The 25,794-nt window shown below is 35.9% G+C and overlaps 1 protein-coding gene across 16 annotated transcripts in view; it reads right to left on the bottom strand.

Moving 5' to 3' along the window:
- The window catches only part of LOC137239317 (beta-1,4-glucuronyltransferase 1), a 604,255-nt gene that overhangs the window by 92,592 nt on the left and 485,869 nt on the right, over window positions 1-25,794 (bottom strand). The window contains exon 1 of one of the 16 annotated variants that reach the window (XM_067764487.1): window positions 10,285-12,301. The exons of the other annotated variants lie outside the window; for them this stretch is intronic. The gene's annotated coding sequence lies outside the window, so the exon portion shown is untranslated. Of the gene's footprint in view, window positions 1-10,284; window positions 12,302-25,794 lie in introns of those variants that run through there. 16 annotated transcript variants of the gene reach the window in all.

Raw genomic sequence — 25,794 nt, 5'->3', positions numbered from 1 at the left:
ATGTTTACGGACGGAAGGACATGGCTAAATGAATTTCTTTTTTTTCCCCAGATCATTTTCATATATAGAAGTATATATCTATCTCGATTAGTTTATACCGTCCCGGTACCCGGTGTACCGTTATGCGAACAAAAATAATATATCTACTCTGTGAGCTCTGCTCAACTGAGTATAAAAACAAACAATAACAATATTCAAATTTATTTTGACGTTGAAATAAGTTGCACATTAAAGTTATTATTGATTATGTGTCATTACATGTCATTCACTTATTAAGGTTTAAATTGGAGGCGGTGTTCTCGTTTCAGTTGGGAAAATTTATGGTAAAAAGGGAAAAACCTAAAACCTTTTATAACTCGCGCTTTCGTCAAAAGTTCGCCCTGGTGTGTATGGGCCAAGAATTTACCCCCCAAGTAGGTATACCGATCGCAAAAGGCGATTATAATACCGCTGCTATATTAATACAGCTAACCAATCCATTATTGACGTTGCTGAGCAGAGTGGACGCAGTATATTGCTAAGTCCTTAGGTGTCAATGTTAGTACGGTCAGTGTAAAGCCATTAGTCCTCGACTGGTGCTTCTTTCGGCGTAGGTCTTAATGGTAAAACGCGTGTATCAAGTAACGGGTGCTCTTTGCTGAATAACTTGATAACCGCTTTTTAAATTGATACAACACTGTTTTGTATGAGAAGGTCTATTATTTGCCTTCATGCTTTGTTGGATTCTACGATCGTTGCCCCATAGTAGTTGTTTCACAGCTTAGCGAAACGAGAAGTATACTGTAGGGGTTTAACTCGTTAGGAAGACAAAATTATGCGGTATTCAGGGTTTAACAATATACTCTGTGAGCTCTGCTCAGCTGAGTATATAAAGCCATTTGAAGAAAATATATATAGATATACGAAAAATACATAAGAAAATATTTCGGCAACAACAAGAGTAAAAAATTGTTTTCTTAGAGACCCTCTCCGCATAAGCTTCAAATCAAGTCGCGTTCCTAACCCATTATATATATATATAGATATATGGGGTATTCCATCCCATTTCGACCAATTTTGAACCCGACCCCTTTAGGATTGGCTGAAAGTTTTTCAAATTTTTCTAGCTTACGAAAGACGGCCCACTCCGGGATTAGTGGGGATGATTGCAGAATTTATTAAATTTTTTTATAAAAAAAAAGGGCGAAATTCGAAAAATCTCGAAAAACTGGAAAATTACAAAAAAAAAAAACTTTAAAAATTTTTTTGAATTTTTTCCGAAAAGTACATTTAAAAACAAATTAAAAAAAAAAAGATCCCCAACGGTCAATTTATAAAAAAAAAAAAGTTATAGCATTTTGAAAACAAAAATTGGTCGAAATGGGATGGAATACCCCATATATATATACTAGCAGACCCGGCAAACATTGTTCTGCCCTAAATTTGATCTATCTGCATACATTTTAATAAGCCTTTTCCTCCTAGCTCTGCCCTCCCCCCTCTTTACTTTTTCTTAATCCTTTTATTTACTCCTCTCTCCGGCTTTCTGGCTTCATCTATCTCTATCTTCGTCATCATTCCATCTCCTTCTCAGTTTCCTTCTCTCTTTTCTCATGTTCTTCTCATTCTTCGAACTCATTTGTACCTTCGTCGACGTCACTTTCCTAGAAGCTCAAGGTTTAGCTCCGAAGACTTTCCACCGGATGCTTTTGTCGAGCAATGTTTCCGAGAGAAGCACCTTGAAACGTTAGGGAGTGACTATTCGGCCAAGGATGCCGCCCTCGAAATCATAAGCGCATCTACATAATTAAAATTTTACCAGAACGATGGATAGAATTTTTAAAATGTAGACCAAAGTTTGCAGACGTTTGTGTTCACAACATTGATTTCAATTGTCTTCGTTAAATCAAAACGATATTTTAGAATGGATGACCGCGTAGCTTCAGTTTTCAAACTAGTTCGACTGTCCACTACGTTAGGGTAGTAGCACACACGGTCATTAGTTCGACTGTCTTGGGAAAGCTTTTACTTCACTACTTTGAGTGTTCTTGCGAAGGACAAAGCCTCACCTGGTAAAAATATGTGCCTACGTATTCACATTTGTAAAATGAGCCGTAACGTGTAGGTGATATTTAAACTTGGTTGATAGGCTATAATCGATGTGATTCACTCCAAGGGACTAGTTTTGGATAGGGCCGCCAACTTTTGGAAATGTCAAACCGGGAGACTTGGGTGTTGAAGGATGAAGTGTGAAAATCAAAAGTAACATTTCAGAAGCTTTGTATAGTTTCGCAAATAAACAACAGATGTTTGAATATAAGCCCAAGTGAGTTTTATACTCAGAGTGCTTTGCACACAGATTATATTAACTTTGATTGGGTAACGGTTGGTTGTACAGGTATAAAGGAATCGAGATAGATATAGACTTCCATATATCAAAATCATCAGTATCGAAAAAAAATTTGATTGAGCCATGTCCGTGCGTCCGCCCTTTAGCACGATAACTTGAGTAAATATTGAAATGAATATTGAATCGTGAAAATTTAGTACACGAGCTTATCTGGACCCAGAATAGATTGGTATTGAAAATGAGCGAATTCGGATAATAACCACGCCCACTTTTTATATATATAATATTTTGGAAAACACAAAAACCTAATTATTTAGTAAATAATACACCTAGAATGCTGAAATTTGACATGTGGACTGATATTGAGACTCTTGATAAAAACTTGAAAAAAAATTTTAAAATGGGCGTGACACCGCCCACTTGTGATGAAATCAATTTTACAAATATTTTTAATCATAAATCAAAAATCGTTAAACCTATCGTAACAAAATTCGGCAGAGAAGTTGCCTTTACTATAAGGAATGCTTTGAAGAAAAATTAACGAAATCGGTTAACGACCATGCCAACTTTTATATAAACGATTTTTAAAAGGGTCGTAGACGAAAATAATAAGCTATATCTTAGCGAAAAAAGGTTTGTATCAATAGAATTTTACTTTCTAAATTGAATTATTACATTAAATTGGAAAATACTAAAATTTTTGAAAATGGGTGTGGCACCGCCCCTTTTATGACTAAGCAATTTTCAATGTTTCGGGAGCCATAACTCGAAGAAAAATTAACGGATCGTAATGAAATTGTGTACACATATTTTCCTTATAGCAGAAAATGTTTCTAGTAAAAATGGACGGGATCGGTTAAAGACCACGGCAACTTAGATATAAAACAAGTTTAAAAGGGTCGTAGACTAGAATAATAAGCTATAACTTAGCAAAAAATAGTTTCGAATCAATGATATTTCACTTATCAAGTTTTATTGCAAGATGAAATGGGGAGACATTTTTTTTTAAACGGGCGGTACCACGTGTTATGTAGAAAAGTAATTTATCTGAAATGAAATGTACAATTGAAGCTCACGCTGAGTATATAATATTCGGTTACACCCGAACTTAGGCACCTTTACTTGTTCAAACCCTTCTCATACGTAGATACAAATATCCTCAACTTAAGTATGAGGTAAGAATCAAAAGGGTCTTTATGCCCCCAGAACCTACTATAGAATTTTGCATCATTGATTTCGCTTATTCTTTCAGCCAATCGCAATATAATTTTTTTTTTTTTAAATCGGCACCTTTTTGGGGTATTTTGCTTTTTTTAACAACTTGAGGACAATTTGAAAACATCTTCGCCGTGGGTCATTTTAATTCATTGTTCATTATTAATTTTCAGAAAAAATTGTGCAAAGTGAGCATTTAAATTTATTATATAATTTTTCTTTTAGTGTTTTGTTTTTATAACTTGGTAAATTGGGTTATGCAAAGCCCGTGTTAAGCTGACATCGAAAGCGCCTGTTTTTTTAAATAACTTTTGAACAGTTAGAAAGAGTTAAATTTCGCAATTAGTTTCTTATAACTGGCAGTATGCGCATCCGTTGATACCTCTTTCGACCATATCCGACCAATTTTCGACATGAACAATAAATGGCCTAAACAGTCTTAAACGATAAAATATAGTAACGCGCCGGACGCCGCCGTCGCCGCGCCTATATTTTTGAAATTCGGCGGCGGCGTGCGAAAAACGGCCAAAATCGGCGGCGGCGTCGGCGTTTATCGGCGGCGTATATCTCTACTGTTTAGAGGTTCCCCGGTTCCACGTTTTGGCCTATATCTCGATACCCTAGTCACCCAGGGGTATGAAAATTACCCTCTACTAATGCACTCCTCAACAGCTTTCATTGGTTATCCATATTCTATAAACACATTCTAGGGGTACCGGGGTCCACGTTTTGGCCTATACCTCAAGACCCTAGTCACCCAGGGGTATGAAAAATACCACGTATCAAATTAATCATAAACAGCTTCTATTTGATAGCCATATTGTACAAACACATTCCAGGATTACCCAGGTCCACCTTTAGATCTCAAGACCCTAGCCAGAACGGGATAAAAGTATCATATGTCTGTCTCCTGGTTCTAAGCTACCTCTCCACCAGTTGTCATCCGTTCTTGAGTTATAAATAGTGTAACTAACACTACTTTCTTTTATATAAGTTAATTTATGCTGTTTCCAGGGCACAAGTTTTTGATCTCTTTGGATCGAAATTTTTGATCTCTTTGGTTGGTGCCTGGAAACCGCTTTACAAATGAAACACTTTGTTTTAGTTAAACACTTTATTTAATTTTATTCACTAAACACTTTTTCCACTTTAATAATTCTAGTTGCCTTTTCTAAGGAAACTACCTCGCTTAAGTACTTTTTATCGACCAACTGTTCAAGTTTTCTTGACTGACGATTTTGCTTCGGTTATCCCGAAGTGTCGGTATGACAAAAGCGTATTTAAGCGAAGTGTTTAGTTAGCCACAGCAGCATTGTGTGATGATATTTATGTTTGCATGCAAAATGCAATTGAATGCCGGCGTACAGCCACTGCTGTACGGGCATATATGTATGTATGTATGTTTGTAATGAATTAAAGTGAAGATATACATACTGCTGTGTTAACTCCTCCCCCTCTTAATCTCGGATCGTCCTCGATCCGACAGACTCTAATAAACCTAAAATAGGAATTCTATTTGTTTCTTATAACTATGTACGTTGTAAAAAAGTTGTATTGTTCTTTGTATAGAAAAGCTTATGCAAATATAAGAGATGCATAGATATGCTTAAACTATGTTTACAATTACCATTTGTAAGTTGCAAGAAAAGGCTATATTCATAAATTTATAGATTCTGTGTTGTAAAAGTTTTTTTTTTATACTAAAGTTAGATAAATTTCTTGAATTTGTTTGAGTATTATGAAATTGTTGTAAGACTAGCGTCTACACTTACATTATATGTATTTGCTTTCGGCAAAGATACTTAAAAAAATTTTTTGGTTAACTTAAATTATAAAGTTTTTGGCTGTAATTATTTTTTTAGAATAACGCCTATACATTATATGTATTTGTTTTAGGCAAAAGTTCATTATAAATTTTTTGTAAATGGCATGAAAAATTTTCTTGAATATTAAAAAAAATTTATGAATTCATTTGAATTGAATTTTAACAAAAATTTTTTATTGGTGCCTATACATTATATGTATTTGTTTCAGGCAAAAGTTCATTATAAACTTTTTGTAAATGGCATGAAAAATTTTCGCGTTTTAATGTTATCACGTGAATATAAAAAAAAATTTAATTAATCAATTTGGATTAAATTTTAATTAACTTTTTTGATTGACGCCGTTTTAGGCAAAAGTATATGACATTAATAGTAATGTAAATTTTTGTGGTCTTATATAAAAAAAATTCTTAGTTTTACAATTATTTATATTTAGTGTTTTTTTTTTTTTTTTTTTTTTTTTTTTTTTTTTTTTTTACATGTTGATTTTATCAAAAGTTAATACGTATTTGCATTATTATCTAATGTTGTCCTTGTGAATTTTTTTACCGTTTATCATTACGGTCGTACCTAAATCTTTTTGGACGGTAGCCTGAATATAAATTTTGTTTAGTTTTGTACCCAACCGTTTATTACGTCGAACAAAAACTATGTCACCTTCATTGAAAACTCGATTATTATTGCCAAAGGGTTTTAGAACTTTGTCTTGGGCGGAGATTAGTTTTGATTTGATTTGGTTTAGGTGAAGTTCTGAAAAAGTATTAATTATATCTATTGGTTTGGCTTCAACAGTGGAATGTATTGAGTTGTTGTATTTATAAGTTGCAAGAAGCATAAGTTCAGTAATGTCTGATATGTTTTGTTCGGATTTTATGCAACGTGCTATCTCTGTTACGGTGGAGTGAAAACGTTCCACCTGTCCGTTGCTCCTGCTGTGCAAAGGCGGTATGAAAAACTGTTCTATTTTAAAATAATCTCTGAGCATATTAGATATTGTGTTTGATTGGAGGGACTTTTCATTGTCTGATACTAAAATTTTAGTGTTTTTAAACTTGTTAAGTAAAATTAGTAACGAATTTTTTATGTCTATGGTTGATCTTGATTGTATCGGAATTGTTATGGCAAATTTTGAAAATTTACAAATGCAGGTCAGAAAGTGTTCTTTGTTAACTGAAAATATGTCGATATGTAGGATTTCGCCTGGGTATTCTGGAATAGGTGTTTTCCCTGAATTCGCCTTAGGCGGATGCCTTTTATATTTATTTTCGAGACAAATTTTGCAATTTTTCGATATAGTCGTTAGGATTTTCTTAATTTCTGGAAAGTAATATTCATTGGTGATTTGTTTATAGTTTTCATGTATTGACCGGTGTGCTCTATTGTGCTCGGTAGTTGCAGTCTCTATTTGGTCATCCTTATTAACAAGGTCAATCACAAATTTTTCTGTGTGCAAAAATTTTATGCCTGGAAAGTTAGATAATATAAGCGATTGTATTTTCGCTAGTGTTTCGAGCTCGCAAAAAATTCCGTTTACACCGTCTGGGTTTATACAACTACGAAGTGATTGTAGCAGGTATTCTGGTGAACTGAATCTTATTGTATGGCGGAGAAACTTTTGAAATATAATTTTTGTATTTTTGCTATTAAAGTTAGATTGAGAAAATAAAATTTGAGTTTTAAACTGGTTAATTGGATGATTTATTGTTTTTATGACGTCACTAGAAGAAATTTCACTATGTACTGTGTCTTCAGAAAAATTGTGTATGTATTGCCGCGACAAGGCATCGGCCACTACGTTTTCTTTTCCCGGTTTGTAAAAATACTTAGGGGAGTAGGAATCGATAAAAGCAGTCCATCGCTTCGGCTTCGAGTTCGGATTTTTTTCGGATATTGCGAATGTTAACGGCTGGTGGTCTGTAAAAACGTGAATATTTTTTACACCATAAAGATAGTGTCTTAGTTTTTGGAAAGCCCATACTATCGCAAGTAATTCCCGCTCATTAGTAGCGTAATTTTCTTCACTTTTGGAGAGTGTTCGAGAAACCATTGTTATTGGCTTGCCGCCTTGTGATAGCACAGCACCTAAAGCCACGGATGAAGCGTCTGTTGTAATTTCGAAGGGTTTGGAATAATCCGGGTGTTGCAGAAGGACATCTTCGGATGATAAGACATTTTTTAGTTTTTTAAAGGCTTGCTTTGCATCGTTATCGAAGGAGATTGGAATATTTTTCGAGTGTTTGCTTTTAACATGACCGTTTTCACCTCTCAAGTATCTTGTAAGAGGTTTGGATATTTGAGCGTAGTTCTTAATAAACCTTCTGTAGTAGCCAGAAAGACCAAGGAAGGAACGCAATGCTCTAAGGGATTTAGGCTCCTGGTAATTTGATATTGCCTCAATTTTGTCCGGGCATGTACTAATTCCCTTTCCTGATACCACAAACCCAAGAAACTCAACTTCTTTTTCAAAAAATTTTGATTTGTCTAGTGAGACGCGCATGCCTGCTTCCCCTATTTTTTTTCAATATTAAGTCAACGTGTTCGAAATGCGATTTTTCATCAGGGGAAAAGACAATTATGTCATCCACGTAAACGTGGCATATTTTGCCAATGTGCTCCCTTAATACGTCGTCGATCGCCCTCTGGAAAATACTAGGGGCGTTCTTAAGCCCAAAGGGTAGTCGGCAAAATTCGTATTTCCCATTGTTTACGCTAAATGCAGTTTTGGGTCTATCTTTTTCCGCGAGAAGAATCTGGTGAAAACCTGACTTAAGGTCAAGTGTGGTAAAGATGTTTGATTTTCCCAGATTCGCAAGTATTATTGAAGTGTCTGGAATAGGGTATTTATCAGAAGACGTCTTTTCGTTTAGTTTTCTAAAATCGATCACCATTCTTAAACGCTGGTTGCCTTCATCATCCAACCCCTTTTTTGTAACTATGTGTATTGGTGAATTATACGACGAGTAAGATTTTTGGATTATGCCGTCTCTGAGTAAATCTGATACCTCCTTGTTAACAAAACCTGCTACAGACATAGGATATGGATAGCTTCGCGAGTAGATGGGTGCATCTGTTGTTGTTTCAATGGTTGCGATTACTCGCGTGTTGAAAGGGAGAGCTCTATCTGGCGACGCAAATGCCTTTGAGTTGCATTTAATCAGTTCTTGAATATTACTACATATGTCTCTATTAATGGGTATGATAGTATTTACCTCTTGGCAGTGAAAATGATAAAAACTTTCTTTTCCTTTTTTGTGGAAAAGAAGGCTATCCTTAATATCTAGTCGGGCTTCAATTGCTCTTAAAAAATCATAGCCGATGATGCCATCGAAACTCTTTAGTTGGGGTAAAATATAAAAGGTAGCTGTTTCTCCCAGTATAAAAACCTGACATTTTTCATCCACTTTATTCAGACCGTTTATAGACCTGACTTGAAATGGTTTATCTAATTTTGATATACCTTTAAAGAAATCGAGTTTTTTAACATAATTTTTAGAAGTGCCTGTATCTATGAGAAATTGAAGAACTCGCCCATCCGAGATGGTACGTTTTAGAAGTGGCAAGTTCGAATTTACTCTAAAAAATTAACTTCCTCCACTGATTGGGTTTCAAAGTTTTCGGAGTAATATGACTCGTTTTCCATTGTATTTATTCGCTGTATTTTATTGTATGGTAGTTGCGTAGAATTATTGCCGGTATACGTTCTTTTAGGATTATTACTTGGTTGTTGTTGTTGCGCGTAACCAAGTTGCTCCGTACGAAGTTGGGCTTGGTTCGAGTTGTTTCCGCGCTGTTGTTGGCTAAATTGGTTTAATGGTTTGTTTTTAAGATCAGTATGTTTCCTAAACTGGGAGCTTCCGGGATCCACATCCATTGGCGTTGGTTTGGATTGAGAAGTCCGCGGCGGTTGTGCGTGATTGTTAAAGCTTGGAGGCTGCGTACTGGATATAGTTGGGTTATTATTGTATCGACTAGCTAAGGCGTACGTTTGCGCGAAATCATACCTTGCTCGGTTGTGTTGCAGCTCTTGCGCTATAGCAAGTGCAGACGGCAAATCCGGTGGATTTGAGGAAAATAAAGTATCGCAAAGTGGGCGTCTCAAACCAGAAATGAAAACGCGAAGGGCGTTGTCCCTAGCTCGTTTGTTAAATGCTGAGGTCAATGTTTCGTTACCGCTATGTGTCATGATATTTTTATTAATTATTAAAGTCAATTGTTTGTCTACTGCGGAATAATATTCATCTATGGTCATACGTCCCTGTCGCAGAGTATTTAGTTCGTTTTCTAAAATGTAGAGAGGTCGCTTGTCAGCATACAGTTGGTCCAGTCTGAAAATTATTGCGTGAAAGTTTAGGGGTGTGCTGAATGAACTCAAGTTTTCATTCGCGGCCTGCGTAATTTTGTTACGAAGAATTCCAATGGCAACGTAGTATGCCTCGGACCCTTCGACGTAAAAACTTGTTGCAAATTTCGCTGCTGCCCTCCATGCTGGGTATTCCCTTATGTTGCCATTAAACTCTGGCACCGATTTAATAAGATTAAGATCTGTATGTGTGTTTTGCACACCAGGGACTATTGTGACAGGTGGATAACGATCCTCTTGTGAGGGAGACAAGTTTTCAAAAGCTCTAGTAATTTGTGTAATTTTATTATCTAATTCGGTCTTGGCGACTTCGACCACCGATTCTACTAGAGATAACACTGCGTTGCGCTCCATGTTTACCAAATTAACTTGCTTAATATTTTATTTAATTGGAAAAAAATAAATAAATAAAAGTTATTTACCACCGCCCTCGTTAGTCTCTAAATATTGTTTCTATAAACGATTGTTTACACTCAACAAAATTATATTGATTAATTGCACAATTTAGTCATAGACATTGAAAAACCCAAAAAAAAATGTAAATATCGTATTCTTACCAGACGCCGAAAATAGTAGCACTGTCTTTTAGGTAACTTGCGATTCGCTGGATCTTCTATATATTATGCTGTAAGTTGTTCCCTTGCTCTGTTTTTTCAATGCTCCGGCAGATCGAATTTCCACGGGTTCTGATATGCTTTTGGTTAAAGATGATTTTACACTCGTGGTGTATTTAATTTTCAAATATTCTGATATGCTTATGCACTTTTTGGTTAAAGATGGTTGTGTATTTAAAAAAATTTTCTTTTTTAATACTGTTGAACTGAGTGTTGTTGGTTTTCCACGCTTGTTCATATATTTGTGTTTACGAACAATCTCGTCTCCACGTGTTTAAAATGGCTCAGTTTATAATACTACTTTGTGATGCACTTATTCACTTTATAGTGAATAATTTGACATTCAGATTTTAGCACATGCTTTTTGCTTGCAAAAAGTTTATATTTCGCAACATTCCGCAAAGGATTTATTGGGCTCGAGTGTTTGAGCTACTACACCTCACATAACGTTTGTTTTATAGGGCGCGTTATATTTTTTGTAAGTAATGTTTGTTGTTGTTAGCCCCAAACTATTTTTTCCACACATGTAATGTTTGTTGTTGGTAGTCGCAAATTATATAATTTTTTGCACATAGTTAATGTTAAGCTAATTTTTTGGGCGGCACACAAGTATTGTTTGTTGTTGTTGGCCGCTTAATTTTATAAAGCGCAAAAAAATTTGGCACGCAAGTAATGTTTGTTATAAAGTGCAACTATATGTTTTTGCACACAATTATAAAGCGTAAACTATTTTTGGGCGGTACACAGGTAAAACTTGTTGTTGTTGGCCGTTTATAAAGCGCAAAATATGTCAATTTGTTCACACATGTATTGTTTGTTGTAAAGCGCAAACTATTTTTCATTTTTCGGCACACACGTATTGTTCTTGTTGGCCGTCAATTTTTATAAAGCGCAAACTATTTTTTTACACACGTACTGTTTGTTATAAAGTGCAACTATATATTCTTTTGCACACAATTAATGTTTATAAAGCGTAAACTTTTTGGGCGGCACACACGTAAAATTTGTTGTTGTTGGCCGTTTATAAAGCGCAAAATATTTTTTTTTTTTTTTTTTTTTTTTACACATGTATTGTTTGTTGTAAAGCGCAAACTATTTTTCATTTTTTTCGGCACGCACGTATTGTTCTTGTTGGCCGTAAATTTTTATAAAGCGCAAACTATTTTTTACACATGTATTGTTTTCATAGTACACATTTAAAGTTTGTTGTTGGCCGAAGCGCAGGCAAAAAGGTTTTTTTTTTTTTTTATTGGGTGACGAAAGCCACTTGAGTTGGGCGCCAGTTAATTTATGCTGTTTCCAGGGCACAAGTTTTTGATCTCTTTGGATCGAAATTTTTGATCTCTTTGGTTGGTGCCTGGAAACCGCTTTACAAATGAAACACTTTGTTTTAGTTAAACACTTTATTTAATTTTATTCACTAAACACTTTTTCCACTTTAATAATTCTAGTTGCCTTTTCTAAGGAAACTACCTCGCTTAAGTACTTTTTATCGACCAACTGTTCAAGTTTTCTTGACTGACGATTTTGCTTCGGTTATCCCGAAGTGTCGGTATGACAAAAGCGTATTTAAGCGAAGTGTTTAGTTAGCCACAGCAGCATTGTGTGATGATATTTATGTTTGCATGCAAAATGCAATTGAATGCCGGCGTACAGCCACTGCTGTACGGGCATATATGTATGTATGTATGTTTGTAATGAATTAAAGTGAAGATATACATACTGCTGTGTTAACTTATATACAAATTTCGAGAGATTTTAAGAAATGTACAGTTCTCAAATAAATATTGAACACATTTCGCCAGTTGATATCCTAAATTGCATATCGAGTTGAGGTTAAGTTGAAAAAAATCTCCAAGCTGGTACCACCAAAACCAACAGCTGTTTAGCAGTAATGAAAATACTGTGGTATGGAATCTTACATTTGAGCCCAGTTAGAAAACCACAAGCTGTTAACTAAATCGTATGATAGAACATTCTATTTCAACCTTATTGAAAAAGTTAAATCCGCACTTGATTTTAAAAAGAATAAGAATAATTGAAAATTGTTTAAAGGATAAATTTAATTTTTTGTATACATACTGCCAGTTTTATAAGACAAATTTTTCTCGCACCAAAGTTCACTTTCTCATGGTACCTCCCTTCAGTATTTTATTCCGAAACGCCCTATATTAGTTTAAATTCAATATATTTTGACGTGAGCTGAGATGTTCATGAAGTAAATCTGAAATGAAGCGTTCAGCCGAGATAGAGTAATTGTAGGGTACTTTTATTGTATTAGTTTTAATGTTTTAACCTTAACACAACTTTACTTCTGTTTTTACTTTGAATTGCCTTAATATTTATTAAGTTATTTAAATATTTATTTTCAATTTTCTAAATATTAGTTTGGCGACCTTTCTATTTCATAAATTTTTATTTACCGGCTTGAGGTCTCATATTTTGGAAAATAAAACAAAAATGTTTTAAATTTTTTACCAATATATTTCGGTTATGCACGATAACCGTCCTCAGGGTGAACTATAAACAAACAGAACACAAAATAACATATAATTTACATCAAACAACAATTAAAAATTATTAACAAAACTTCTTAAACATTTAAAACATACATTTTTGACACGTCTTTCCCTTTGTACGTGGAGTTGTTAACTATTTTGGTTTTTTATTAGATGCCTATAGGAGAGCGCGGTGTTTGCTACATCTGTTTTGTAGTTAATTCTTGTGTTAGTTGGTGTGTTTAGTATATGTAGCATTTCCAGTGTGAATCTCTTTCCATATTGTTGTTCTTGTTGAAGTACTATTGTCTTTACGAAATTCGGGCAGTGCTTTCTCGTTGCACAATGGGTCATAAGTGCGGTTTTTTGGTAATCTATATTTAAATCATTACAATATTTAAAATCTGATTTATGTTGTGCTAATCGAGTCTTTAATTTAGATTTAGTTGTTCCAACATATACTTTGTTGCATAATTCTTTGTCGTTTCCGTTACACGGGATTTGATAAATAATGTTGCTTTTTTCCATTTGCGGTATTTTCGATTTCGTTTGGTTAAACATACTTTTTAAAGTTTGTGTGCTATTTTAATATCTTCTTTAATATAGATGTCAGATGTTGATAGGCGCTCAGATAATTTAGGTACATAAGTTAACGACTTGAATATTTTCGGGTTTTCCTCTCTGCGTTGACTATTTGGTGATTTATATCTTTTTAAAAGAGTTTTTATAATTTTATCAGGAAAATCATTGGCTTTTAACAATATCTTTATTTCATTTTCTATGTCATTATGGTAAGTATCATCTTTAATATTCATCATTCGTCTTATACAGCCCATTGCCGTATTTATGATCATGTTTTTGGGATGTTTAGAATAATAATTTATAATTCTACCCGATGTTATGGACTTCTTATACCACATTAACTTCAGTTGATTTCCTCGTCGTATTACTATTGAATCTAGATAGGGTAATTTTCCGTTGTCCTCGAGTTCCGTAGTGAATTTAATATTTTTGTCAAAAGAATTTAGTGCGTCAAGTACGTTTTGTACCTCGTTTTCATTGATTATTGCAAAAAGATCGTCCACGTATTTAGCTAATAATCTTGGTTTTCGGGCTAATTTGTTCATCGCATTGTCCAAAAGTTCTTCCATTACAATATCTGCAATTATTGGGGAGGTTGGTGATCCCATCGGTAATCCTTTTAGTTGTGTATATATTGTTTCATTATATTTAAAATACCGATTATCTTTAATGCAGAACTTTAATATTTCTATGAACATTTTCTTAGGTATTTTCGTATATTTTTCTATTGTTGTCCACTTATTTCTTATTATATCAAGTGCTAGATGTGTCGGTATACTAGGGAACAATGAAACTGCGTCAAAGGATATCATCTTTTCATCGTCATAAATATAAGAGTTATTGATCTTTATATTATATAATGAACTGGTGGTGACGTTTTTTAAAATATCTGCAACGTATTTGCAGAGTGCGTGTGCTGGTGATCCCGTGACCGAGCATATCGGTTTTAATGGTGTTCCTTCCTTGTGGATTTTCGGCAATCCATATATCCGCGGTGGTAGTGCCGTTGTAGTCGTAAGTTTATTTCTATCTGCCTTCGAAATTAATTTCATTTTAAAAAGTTTATCTACAAGACTATTATTTTTATTTTGTAATTTTAAAGTGGGATCTTGTCTTTGAATTCTATACATCGTCACGTCATTTAATATTTCATCCATTTTATTGTTATAGTCATTGAGTTCCATTGCTACTGTTTTGTTTCCCTTGTCAGAAGTTAAAATACGAATCTTGTCATTTTTATTTAGAAATTTACGTGTCCGTCCCACTGTATCTAGTATTGCACGATCTATTGCACTTTGCCGTGTTGTTGTTGTATGATCTTTTATCAATATTGCTAATTTTGTGCGCGCTTCCTCTTGTTGCTCTTTAGTTTTGTGTGTTTGTATTAAATTCTCACCGTCAGCTATGTATTTGAATAATGGAAAGCTGCTGTTGTTGTCTTTTTAGTATGATGTGTTTTTGTTGAATAAGTAAACTTAATATTTTCGTGTGGTAGTAATATGTATATCTATCTAAACTTCTGTATATATCTATGTGTCTATCACGGTCAAATGAAAATAATTTATTACATCTAGTCGAATCTGTTATAAATTTTGGAATAAGTTTTGACTTTCTGCATTTTAAAAGAAACTTAATACTAGATCTAATTTTCACTAATTTCTTTGATGTAATTTGATACTTATTTATCACTGCTCTTGCTTTTACATACAAATAAGGAACAACTAGAAGAAACTAGTGAAAATTAGATCTAGTATTAAGTTTCTTTTAAAATGCAGAAAGTCAAAACTTATTCCAAAATTTATAACAGATTCGACTAGATGTAATAAATTATTTTCATTTGACCGTGATACACACATAGATATATACAGAAGTTTAGATAGATATACATATTACTACCACACGAAAATATTAAGTTTACTTATTCAACAAACACACATCATACTAAAAAGACAACAACAGCAGCTTTCCATTATTCAAATACATAGCTGACGGTGAGAATTTAATACAAACACACAAAACCAAAGAGCAACAAGAGGAAGCGCGAACAAAATTAGCAATATTGATAAAATATCATACAACAACAACACGGCATAGTGCAATAGATCGTGCAATACTAGATACAGTGGGACGGACACGTAAATTTCTAAATAAAAATGACAAGATTCGTATTTTAACTTCTGACAAGGGAAACAAAACAGTAGCAATGGAACTCAATGACTATAACAATAAAATGGAAGGAATATTAAATGACCTGACGATGTATAGAATTCAAAGACAAGATCCCACTTTAAAATTACAAAATAAAAATAATAGTCTTGTAGATAAACTTTTTAAAATGGAATTAATTTCGAAGGCAGATAGAAATAAACTTACGACTACAACGGCACTACCACCGCGGATATATGGATTGCCGAAAATCCACAAGGAAGGAACACCATTAAAACCGATATGCTCGGGCACGGGATCACCAGCACACGCACTCTGCAAATACGTTGCAGATATTTTCAAAAACGTCACCACCAGTTCATTATATAATATAAAGATCAATAACTCTTATATTTATGACGATGAAAAGATGATATCCTTTGACGCAGTTTCATTGTTCCCTAGTATACCGACACATCTAGCACTTGATATAATAAGAAATAAGTGGACAACAATAGAAAAATATACGAAAATACCTAAGAAAATGTTCATAGAAATATTAAAGTTCTGCATTAAAGATAATCGGTATTTTAAATATAATGAAACAATATATACACAACTAAAAGGATTACCGATGGGATCACCAACCTCCCAATAATTGCAGATATTGTAATGGAAGAACTTTTGGACAATGCGATGAACAAATTAACACGAAAACCAAGATTATTAGCTAAATACGTGGACGATCTTTTTGCAATAATCAATGAAAACGAGGTACAAAACGTACTTGACGCACTAAATTCTTTTGACAAAAATATTAAAGTCACTACGGAACTCGAGGACAACGGAAAATTACCCTATCTAGATTCAATAGTAATACGACGAGGAAATCAACTGAAGTTAATGTGGTATAAGAAGTCCATAACATCGGGTAGAATTATAAATTATTATTCTAAACATCCCAAAAACATGGTCATAAATACGGCAATGGGCTGTATAAGACGAATGATGAATATTAAAGATGACACTTACCATAATGACATAGAAAATGAAATAAAGATATTGTTAAAAGCCAATGATTTTCCTGATAAAATTATAAAAACTCTTTTAAAAAGATATAAATCACCAAATAGTCAACGCAGAGAGGAAAACCCGAAAATATTCAAGTCGTTAACTTATGTACCTAAATTATCTGAGCGCCTATCAACATCTGACATCTATAATAAAGAATATATTAAAATAGCACACAAACTTTAAAAAGTATGTTTAACCAAACGAAATCGAAAATACCGCAAATGGAAAAAAGCAACATTATTTATCAAATCCCGTGTAACGGAAACGACAAAGAATTATGCAACAAAGTATATGTTGGAACAACTAAATCTAAATTAAAGACTCGATTAGCACAACATAAATCAGATTTTAAATATTGTAATGATTTAAATATAGATTACCAAAAAACCGCACTTATGACCCATTGTGCAACGAGAAAGCACTGCCCGGATTTCGTAAAGACAATAGTACTTCAACAAGAACAACAATATGGAAAGAGATTCACACTGGAAATGCTACATATACTAAACACACCAACTAAAACAAGAATTAACTACAAAACAGATGTAGCAAACACCGCGCTCTCCTATAGGCATCTAATAAAAAACCAAAAGAGTTAACAACTCCACGTACAAAGGGAAAGACGTGTCAAAAATGTATGTTTTCAATGTTTAAGAAGTTTTGTTAATAATTGTTAATTTTTGTTTGATGTAAATTATATGTTATTTTGTGTTCTGTTTGTTTATAGTTCACCCTGAGGACGGTTATCGTGCATAACCGAAATATATTGGTAAAAAATTTAAAACATCTGTGTTTTATTTTCCAAAACATCAGACCTCAAGCCGGCAAATAAAAATTTATTTTGAATTTTATATTTCAAAAATTTTCATTAAATAAAAAGACATTGACTATTATAGAATTATTTAAAAAGTTTTACTAATTTATTTACTGGACAATCATAACAGAAATAATTCATAAATATATACAAAAACACCTTCGAGATTAATTATTTTTAATCCATTCTTCTATGGAACACACAACGTTTGGATCACATACATTTGCATGAAGTTTCTTCGTAGAATAGGGGAACGTAAAACTCGTATCTATTGCCACCGTACAAAGTTGTTTATTCGCGACGCCCGGTGCTCCAGGAAATCCATCAACAACTTTTTCATTACCGTCAGTACAATACAACTTTTTTTCTGGGGGGTGATCCTTACAGTGCTGTGGTTCTACTATACACACGTAATGTGAAAAACAACTTCGATCTGTTCCATGATCGAACCATTGAACAACTCGCATCGGTGTGCCCACCGGAAGTTCCATTGTGCAAAGTGGTATTGCCCTCACTCCATCTTCTTCAACAAATGGTATAGCCAGCTTAAGTCCAGCTATATCAAATTCCTCTTTGCAACCATTTATATAAAGTACGTCCTCCACTTCGCGTTTTTTTTCGTAGGACCCTCCTGTATGAGGTAAAACGTAGATTTTATCTTGACTATATTCGTGCAGGCATTTTGCAGCTGTGATGACTATTCGCATAGAGATTAGTGAGCCACCGCATATAGTTTGGCGGTACCGAACATTGACTTCTAATGCTACCAAATAACGCAGATCGTCAGGTTGCGAATTTATACGGGTGAAAAGATAGCTCAGCAGGATAATCGGGATCCCGATACGATTGTAGAAATTCATTTTTTTCTTGACTTTTTCCGCTACTTGTTAAGTATAAAGAAGTTTAAAGTAACTAAAGCAAGAAAAGTTTTGTGGGTGCTATTTATACACAGTGGCGAAGCTTGATGAAATTTTCGGGTGCAAGTGCACGGTTAAAAATCTAAGCCTAAATTTTTAACCATTAATCGGTTTAAACACTTTTTGAAACAATTTGCTACTAAATTGGAGACCGCACAATTTACTATTGTCATTTTTAATTTTATTCGATTTCAATTTAAAACTTGTTGAAACAGTAAGTATAAAATATTGAAATTGTTTTAAAACAAAACCAAAAAAGTTTCAAAAAATCCAAAAGTACAAACTTGTAGTCACTTCTGGGATTGAAACAAAGGCAAGAGATTTCAAAAATCTATAAATAGAAACTGGAATCGAAACGTATGATTTTAAAACTTATCCTAAGAGTTTAAATTTGGTGCTGAAAATTCAAAAATAACAAATTTTATTTGTGAGAAGTGCTGCAAGTTATCGAATCTTTTTCAAAAAATTTCGTTATACATACAAGGTGTTCTGAAATAGTTCTTACACAGTAGGTAGAGCGACGCTTTAGGAGAATTATCTGGTTCAAAACTGGTGCGGTTCTAATAAATTCAGAACCTCTACTAGTTCGTCCTCTATATCATTTACATGCTTCAAACTGGCGAATTTAACATGGCGATATCCTAACTTGTTTTAGTTGCATTAACTTTTCTATAGTTCCGAGCTAGGTACATATTTCCAATAATAATAAATAGTTCCATACTAGTGTTAAAATGACAGCTTACTAGTTTTCTTGGTAATATTTCGTTGGTTCCGAACCGGACAGAAATTCTAAATGCCGCTTCCAAAACGATATTAGAGCATTTTTTGATACCTCCGAGAAAGTGGGAAAGTTTTGGAAAAGAAATCATACTCATAGTCGAAGTTACTTAAAGCTGGTAGCACTTTTTTGTACCGAACATATTTCGCAAATTAAATATGAAAAATAACAACCCAAGCTGTCGATTTTATAACTGGGTAAAATCTTATTAGTACCGAACTTGTACTTATTTGGCAATTTAGGTCTAGTTCGGAACCAGGAATGTATATCACTAGTTATTGACTGAAAGAATTTCAGGGAACTATTTTTTTAACTTTTAGTGTAGACTTCTCCAGTTGCAAATTGAAACCCAGTTCTATGCACTCATCTTCAGGAAGACCGTTATAATCTATTTTTAAATAAAATTTGGTTTGATCATATGTCCAAAATGTTTCAGATTTAGGCTCAAATTTTTTACCGTGTGCCAGGCAAAATCTCAAACCACTTTTTTATGGTTAATGCGTAATACAAATTTTAAATCAGCTTTTGATCTACCAAAATAACAAATTCAAGGTTTTTATGTTTATTCTAGCGAAATGAAATTAGCGCCTATTTGGTAAAATATTTGCTATTCTTTTTCAAGGGAAAATTTCATTGTACTTAGTTGCTCGTTTCTATATTTGTACAGCTGAATTGTGGTGTTAAGTTCACAAAAGTTAAGTGATACGTGTACAATATGGCCATATTTGTAACCCTTTCACGCATAAGGGACACCGGTAAACTGCCCTAAAGTAAATGATGAAGAAGAATTATGTGCACTTTCTTCTATGTGAAGTAGTAATGTGTAAATACTGCAAAATAGATCTTAGCTTTTTCATTAATTTTTAACGAATTTTTATTTTTCTTTTTTTGATTTTGTTAGAGCAAAATGAAATTGTTAGGAAATAGCATTAAAATGTCAAAATTCGCTAGGTACGCATTTCAGATTAAGTACGTGAGGAAAAACGCCTACTCCTTTTAATAAAAGCTGGAATTATGGCAAATTCTTGAGCCCAAAGGTAATTAACTGCTTCTTGCTAATTTATTATTCAGTGAATTTATTATCTTACCATGTGTTAAAATAAATGTGGAATCAAATTTTATGTTATCTAGTATCCGGAGAGAATTTTCAGACAAAAGACTTTAAAAGTCGACTGCAACTTTGGGTATGTTTACCTTGACTAATGTTTTTAATTGTGTGGGACATGTAAATCGATGTTTAGGCAATTTTTGAATTGTGAGAAGTGCCATCCCTATTCTTCTGCTGGATCGTACTTTTTAAATTTTTATAAATTTGACTCTATTCGACATAAACCAATAATATTTGGAATCGCTGTTGTTGTTGTTGTAGCAATGCTCGCCCCACCTAATAGCCGCGACCGATCACAAATTGTCATCAATATCCTCTAACGGGAGTCCAAGGAAACTTGCCGTTTCAACAGGGGTGGACCATAAGGAAAGGGGTGTTAGAGGCGTTGGTTCCACATTACAATTAAAGAGATGGTTGGTGTCATGTGGGGACACATTGCAAGCGGGGCATACATTTTGTATGTCGGGGTTGATTCTGGATAGGTAAGAGTTTAACCTGTTACAGTATCCAGAACGAAGTTGAGCAAGAGTGACACGCGTTTCCCTGGGGAGTATGCGTTCCTCTTCCGCGAGTTCTGGATATCTTTCTTCAATTACTGGATTCACCGGGCAATTCCCGACATAAAGGTCCGACGCCTGTCTATGGAGTTCACCAAGGACCTGCTTGTGTTTTTTCGCTTCATACGGCTGGGTTCTCAGGTACCGTATTTCCTCAAAATGCTTACGGAGATGACTCCTTAGGCCCCTAGGCGGTGCTGGTTCGTCAATCAGATGTCTGTTGGGATGCCCAGGTTTCTGGGTATTCAACAGAAACTGTTTGGTCAGCATCTCATTTCTCTCCCTGATGGGGAGTATTCTCGCCTCATTATGCAGATGGTGTTCTGGGGACATAAGAAGACAGCCCGTGGCTATTCTGAGAGCAGTATTTTGGCAGGCCTGTAGTTTCTTCCAGTGGGTGGTTTTTAGGCTTGGCGACCATATGGGTGACCCGTAGCACGTAATCGGCTGGCTAATTTCTTTGTATGTGGTCATGAGCGTTTCTTTATCTTTTCCCCAGGTACTGCCAGAAAGGGATTTTAGGATTTTATTACGGCTCTGAATTCTCGGAACAATTGCGGTTGCGTGCGCACCAAAATGTAGATCCTGATCAAACGTCACACCCAAGATTTTGGGGTGTAGGACAGTCGGTAGCGTAGTCCCATCGACGTGGATGTTCAATATGGTCGACATTTGGGGCGTCCATGTTGTAAATAAGGTCGTGGAAGATTTAGTCGGTGACAATGCCAGGTTTCGCGAGGCGACAAAACTGGAGAGATCAGGGAGATAGCCGTTTATTTTATTGCATAGCTCATCGATCTCTGGGCCTGGGCCTGTGGCCATTATTGTGCAGTCATCGGCGTAGGAAACGATTGTGACTCCTTCCGGTGGTGAAGGTAGCTTAGATATGTAGAAATTAAACAAAAGTGGGGATAGGACACCACCCTGTGGCACCCCCTGTTTAATTCTCCTTGGTTTTGATGTTTCGTTTCTGAATTGCACCGATGCCTGCCGACCACCCAGATAATTTGCGGTCCACCTTTTAAGACATGGGGGAAGGGTAGACCCTTCCAGGTCTTGCAGTAACGAGCCATGGTTGACCGTATCAAAGGCTTTTGATAGGTCTAGTGCTACGAGTACTGTTCTATGGTGGGGGTATTGATTCAAACCGCAATTTATCTGGGTGCTAATGACATTTAGCGCGGAGGTAGTGCTATGGAGTTTTCTGAAGCCATGCTGATGAGGGGCTAGCTGCAAATGTGCTTGGAAATAAGGGAGCAAAATGGCTTCAAGCGTCTTTGCCACTGGCGATAGGAGAGATATCGGACGATATAACTCACCTATGTTAGCTGGTTTCCCAGGCTTTAGTAGCGGGACCACCTTGGCCATTTTCCATTTCTCGGGTATGACAAAGGTGGAAAGAGACAGGTTGAAGACATGCGCTAAATATTTGAAACCCTCTTTCCCTAGGTTTTTAAGCATCGGCATGGCTATGCCGTCTGGGCCCACTGCTTTGGATGGTTTAGCGCGACCAATGGCGTCCTCAACCTCTCTAGCGGTGATGGTGACTGGTGACGCGCTGAATTTGTGTTTATGTGCGTGTCTATTGGCTCTCCGTCTATCTTTGTCAACCGTAGGATGCATTATATATTGTCGGCAGAAAGCGCTCGCGCATTTTTTCGCAACCGACAGCACCTTATCGCCAAAGGCGATGGAAACTTTGTCTTTGTGCTTAGTCGGATTCGATAGGGACTTTACGGTGGACCAAAGTTTACCTACATCGGTAGAGAGGTTACAACCTCTTAGGTGCTCTTCCCATTTCGCCCGCTTGTGTTCGTCCACAAGCAATCTGATGCGTTGGTTTATATCCCTTATTTGGGGGTCGCCTGGATCAAGCTGTCTTATAAGGTCGCGTTCCCTCGCTAAGCTCGCGGCCTCCGCCGGGAAGTGGGGCCGGATTTCGGGAATTCTCCCGGCGGGAATGAAATGTGCCGAGGCGGATTCAATGACCTTACGGAAGGCACGCTCCCCTTGGCGTGCATCAGTCGGGATAGGGAGGGCAGCAAAGCTGCTGTCTGTTGCAGATTTATATTCTTCCCACTTTCCTTTTTTGAAGTTTATGAAAGTGCGTTTTTCGGTGACGATGAAATCGGCGGTACGCTCGAACGAAATAAGTATGGGCAGGTGGTCGGATGCCAATGTTACCATCGGCTGCCAGTTGACGCAGTTTACGAGTTTTGCGCTCACGATTGAGATATCTGGCGAGCTATGACAGCTTCCTACCATACGTGTGGGGGCGTCTCCGTTTATTGTGCAGAACGTCGTTTCTTCTATTTGATCCGCCAACATCTCACCCCTACTGTCCGCCCGCAAGTTTGAATGCCATAGGTCGTGATGGGCATTGAAATCGCCTAAGATAATGCGATTGTTGCCAGTGAGTAAGGCCTCGATATTAGGGCGGTATCCACTGGGGCAACAGGTGACAGGAGGGATGTAGATGTTGATGATTTCTAGATTTGCATCGCCTGACCGAACAGATATGCCTTGACGTTCTAAGACATTGTCCCTGCGGTCGATGCCAGGATCAAATATATAATATTGACAGAGTGGTGTATAATAAACGCGAGGCCGCCTCCATTTCCGCTCTCGCGGTCTTTCCTGTGGACATTATACCCAGAGCAGGTCTGCAATGAAGATCTTGCTGTGAGTTTAGTCTCTTGAATCGCAGCAATGCGGATGTTGTGCCGCTTCATGAAATCGACTATCTCCGTAATCTTCCCAGTTAGTCCATTACAGTTTAACTGCAGAATTCTGAAGTGCATGAGGGATGACGCCGCCACTCTAGGGGTAAGTGACGGGTGACTACGCCTAGGTTGTGGAAGGCCAGGACGCAATTGCTGGTGTGGCCTGGGGCCCTTGGGCAAGCATTGGGGTACCCGGATGATTTGGGTTTGCGACCTGGCAACATGGCGCGATGAAACCCTTCGAGGGGTTGCCGTCGCGAAGACCAGAACATCTAGGAAAGTGGCACCACCCAAGGCAGGAGCTGCATTGAGCGGATGTCGCAAACCTATATATTCTGTGCTGGCAGACGGTGCAAACGGAGGTAGGGATTAAGAGTCTGTTTCCCTGACCTGCATGATTGCTGCCAGAAAAGAGGTGGGGAGAAGAAGACGGGGGCAGGGGCTGATGCTCAGCATTGCTACCAGCTCTACTACGAAGGTAGTAGTTATGAGTGGTTACAGCTGTTTGAGTTGTTGGCGCCGGGGGGCGCGAGCAGCTGCGGGTACTTGTTGTGGCTTGCTGAGCAGCGAGGCTGCTGGAAGGTAGTGGGGGGCGCTTAGGCGGAATCGATGTCATTTGTGTATGTATATCGAGGTCTCAGCCATTTTGTAAAGGTGCGCTATTTTCCGTATTTGTGGCATTGATTTTCAGAATCATATTGGGACTGCCTCCGGTTCGATTAGGGATCCTTTTCGTCATCTCTTCGCGACAGTTTCCTGATAATTTCAGGTTTGTTGTAGCTCAAGGTCTTAGCAATCATGCAGCAGCTGACACAATCCTTTTCTGGAACTTGCTGAAATATTTTGGCCCCATTTTCAAAACAGCTTCTTGATCATGTCGGCAATATCTATGGACTATTCTATAGACAATTTCGGAATCTTTCCTATACTTTTTCAAAATCAAGTTATGATAATCAACGGATAATTTCGGTACTATTTTTAAGGATCAATTAGGAGAGAGTTTTCAAATCTCAAGACAACGAGGGCAAGTAAAGGAAAGGAAAGGAAAGAAAAGAAAAAAATGAGAAGAGAGAAAAGATACAATTAGAAGACAAAACCGAAACAATAACTGAAGTCTAAAGGCATGTTAATAATTCGTTATCGAAGCGGTTTATTATCAATGAATTTTGGTTTTGTTATTTGTTTTTAGGAGTAATCGATAAGGTGTAGACGTGTTATCGATTTGTTATCAAAATATAATAAATTGTCTATCGATAGGTAGGGTTATCAATGAGTTATTGATTTTTATCAAAGGGCTATGGGTTTGTTATTAAAAAATTAGCAATATGTAATCGAAGTTATCGCTTTTCTATGGAAAAGTTACCGATTTCTTCAGGAAGTTATCGGTATGTAATCAAAAAGTTATCGATTCACTTCCGAAATGCTATCGAATTGCTATCGAAAAGTTATTAAAAATATTTTCAAAAAAATATCGATTTGTTATTTGTTTCTAAGTGTAATCGATGAGGTGTAGACGAGTAATCGATTTGTTATCAAGGTATAATAAATTTTCTGTCGATAAGTAGGGTTATCAATGAGCTATAGATTTTTTTTCGACGGGCTGTCGGTTTGTTATCTAAAAATTATCGGTATGTAAACGAAAAGTTACCGATTTACTTCCGAAATGCTATCGAAAAGTTATTGAAAAATTATCGGAAAGCTATCCGTTTTTAATAAAAAACTAATCAATTTGGTATCGAAAAGTAGTCGACTCTTTATCGGAGTGTTACCAATTTGTTATTGGCATGTCATCGATTTGGCTCATCGGTTTTTTATGAAACAGACACCCTTAAAACTTGGCTATAAAACCTAGGACACGCTGTAACGTAGCTATTTCAAGCCGACAAGAAAGCAATAAGAAGTCGATTAAGAATAATAGAAGGAGATTACAAGCCGATAATTTTGTGCTGATAAAAAGCCGATAGTAAAACAATAACTTTTCACTATAGTTTTCTTATCGAGATAGCCGAAGAAACTCTTCTCATAAATCCCGAAATCGTTTGTTGCTGATAAAGTCACAGCTATTGTGGTTTACTTCAATAGCTGGGCGAGCTCTAGTAAGTTTATATTAAATTTTCGCCTGTATTTAAAAAAAAAAAAATAATAATAAAAACATCACGTAAATATTCGTAGGTGCCTGCTGTACAATATGTACTTGAAGAAATCTATTAAAGCAGCCTTTTATAATTTTCACTTATTTTATTGTGCATTAAAATTA

The sequence above is a fragment of the Eurosta solidaginis genome, chromosome 2 (assembly GCF_040869045.1).
Source record: "Eurosta solidaginis isolate ZX-2024a chromosome 2, ASM4086904v1, whole genome shotgun sequence".
NCBI lineage: Eukaryota > Metazoa > Arthropoda > Insecta > Diptera > Tephritidae > Eurosta > Eurosta solidaginis.
The sequence above is the reverse complement of the archived record's forward strand: the minus strand, read 5'-3'. Positions and strand labels throughout refer to the sequence as shown.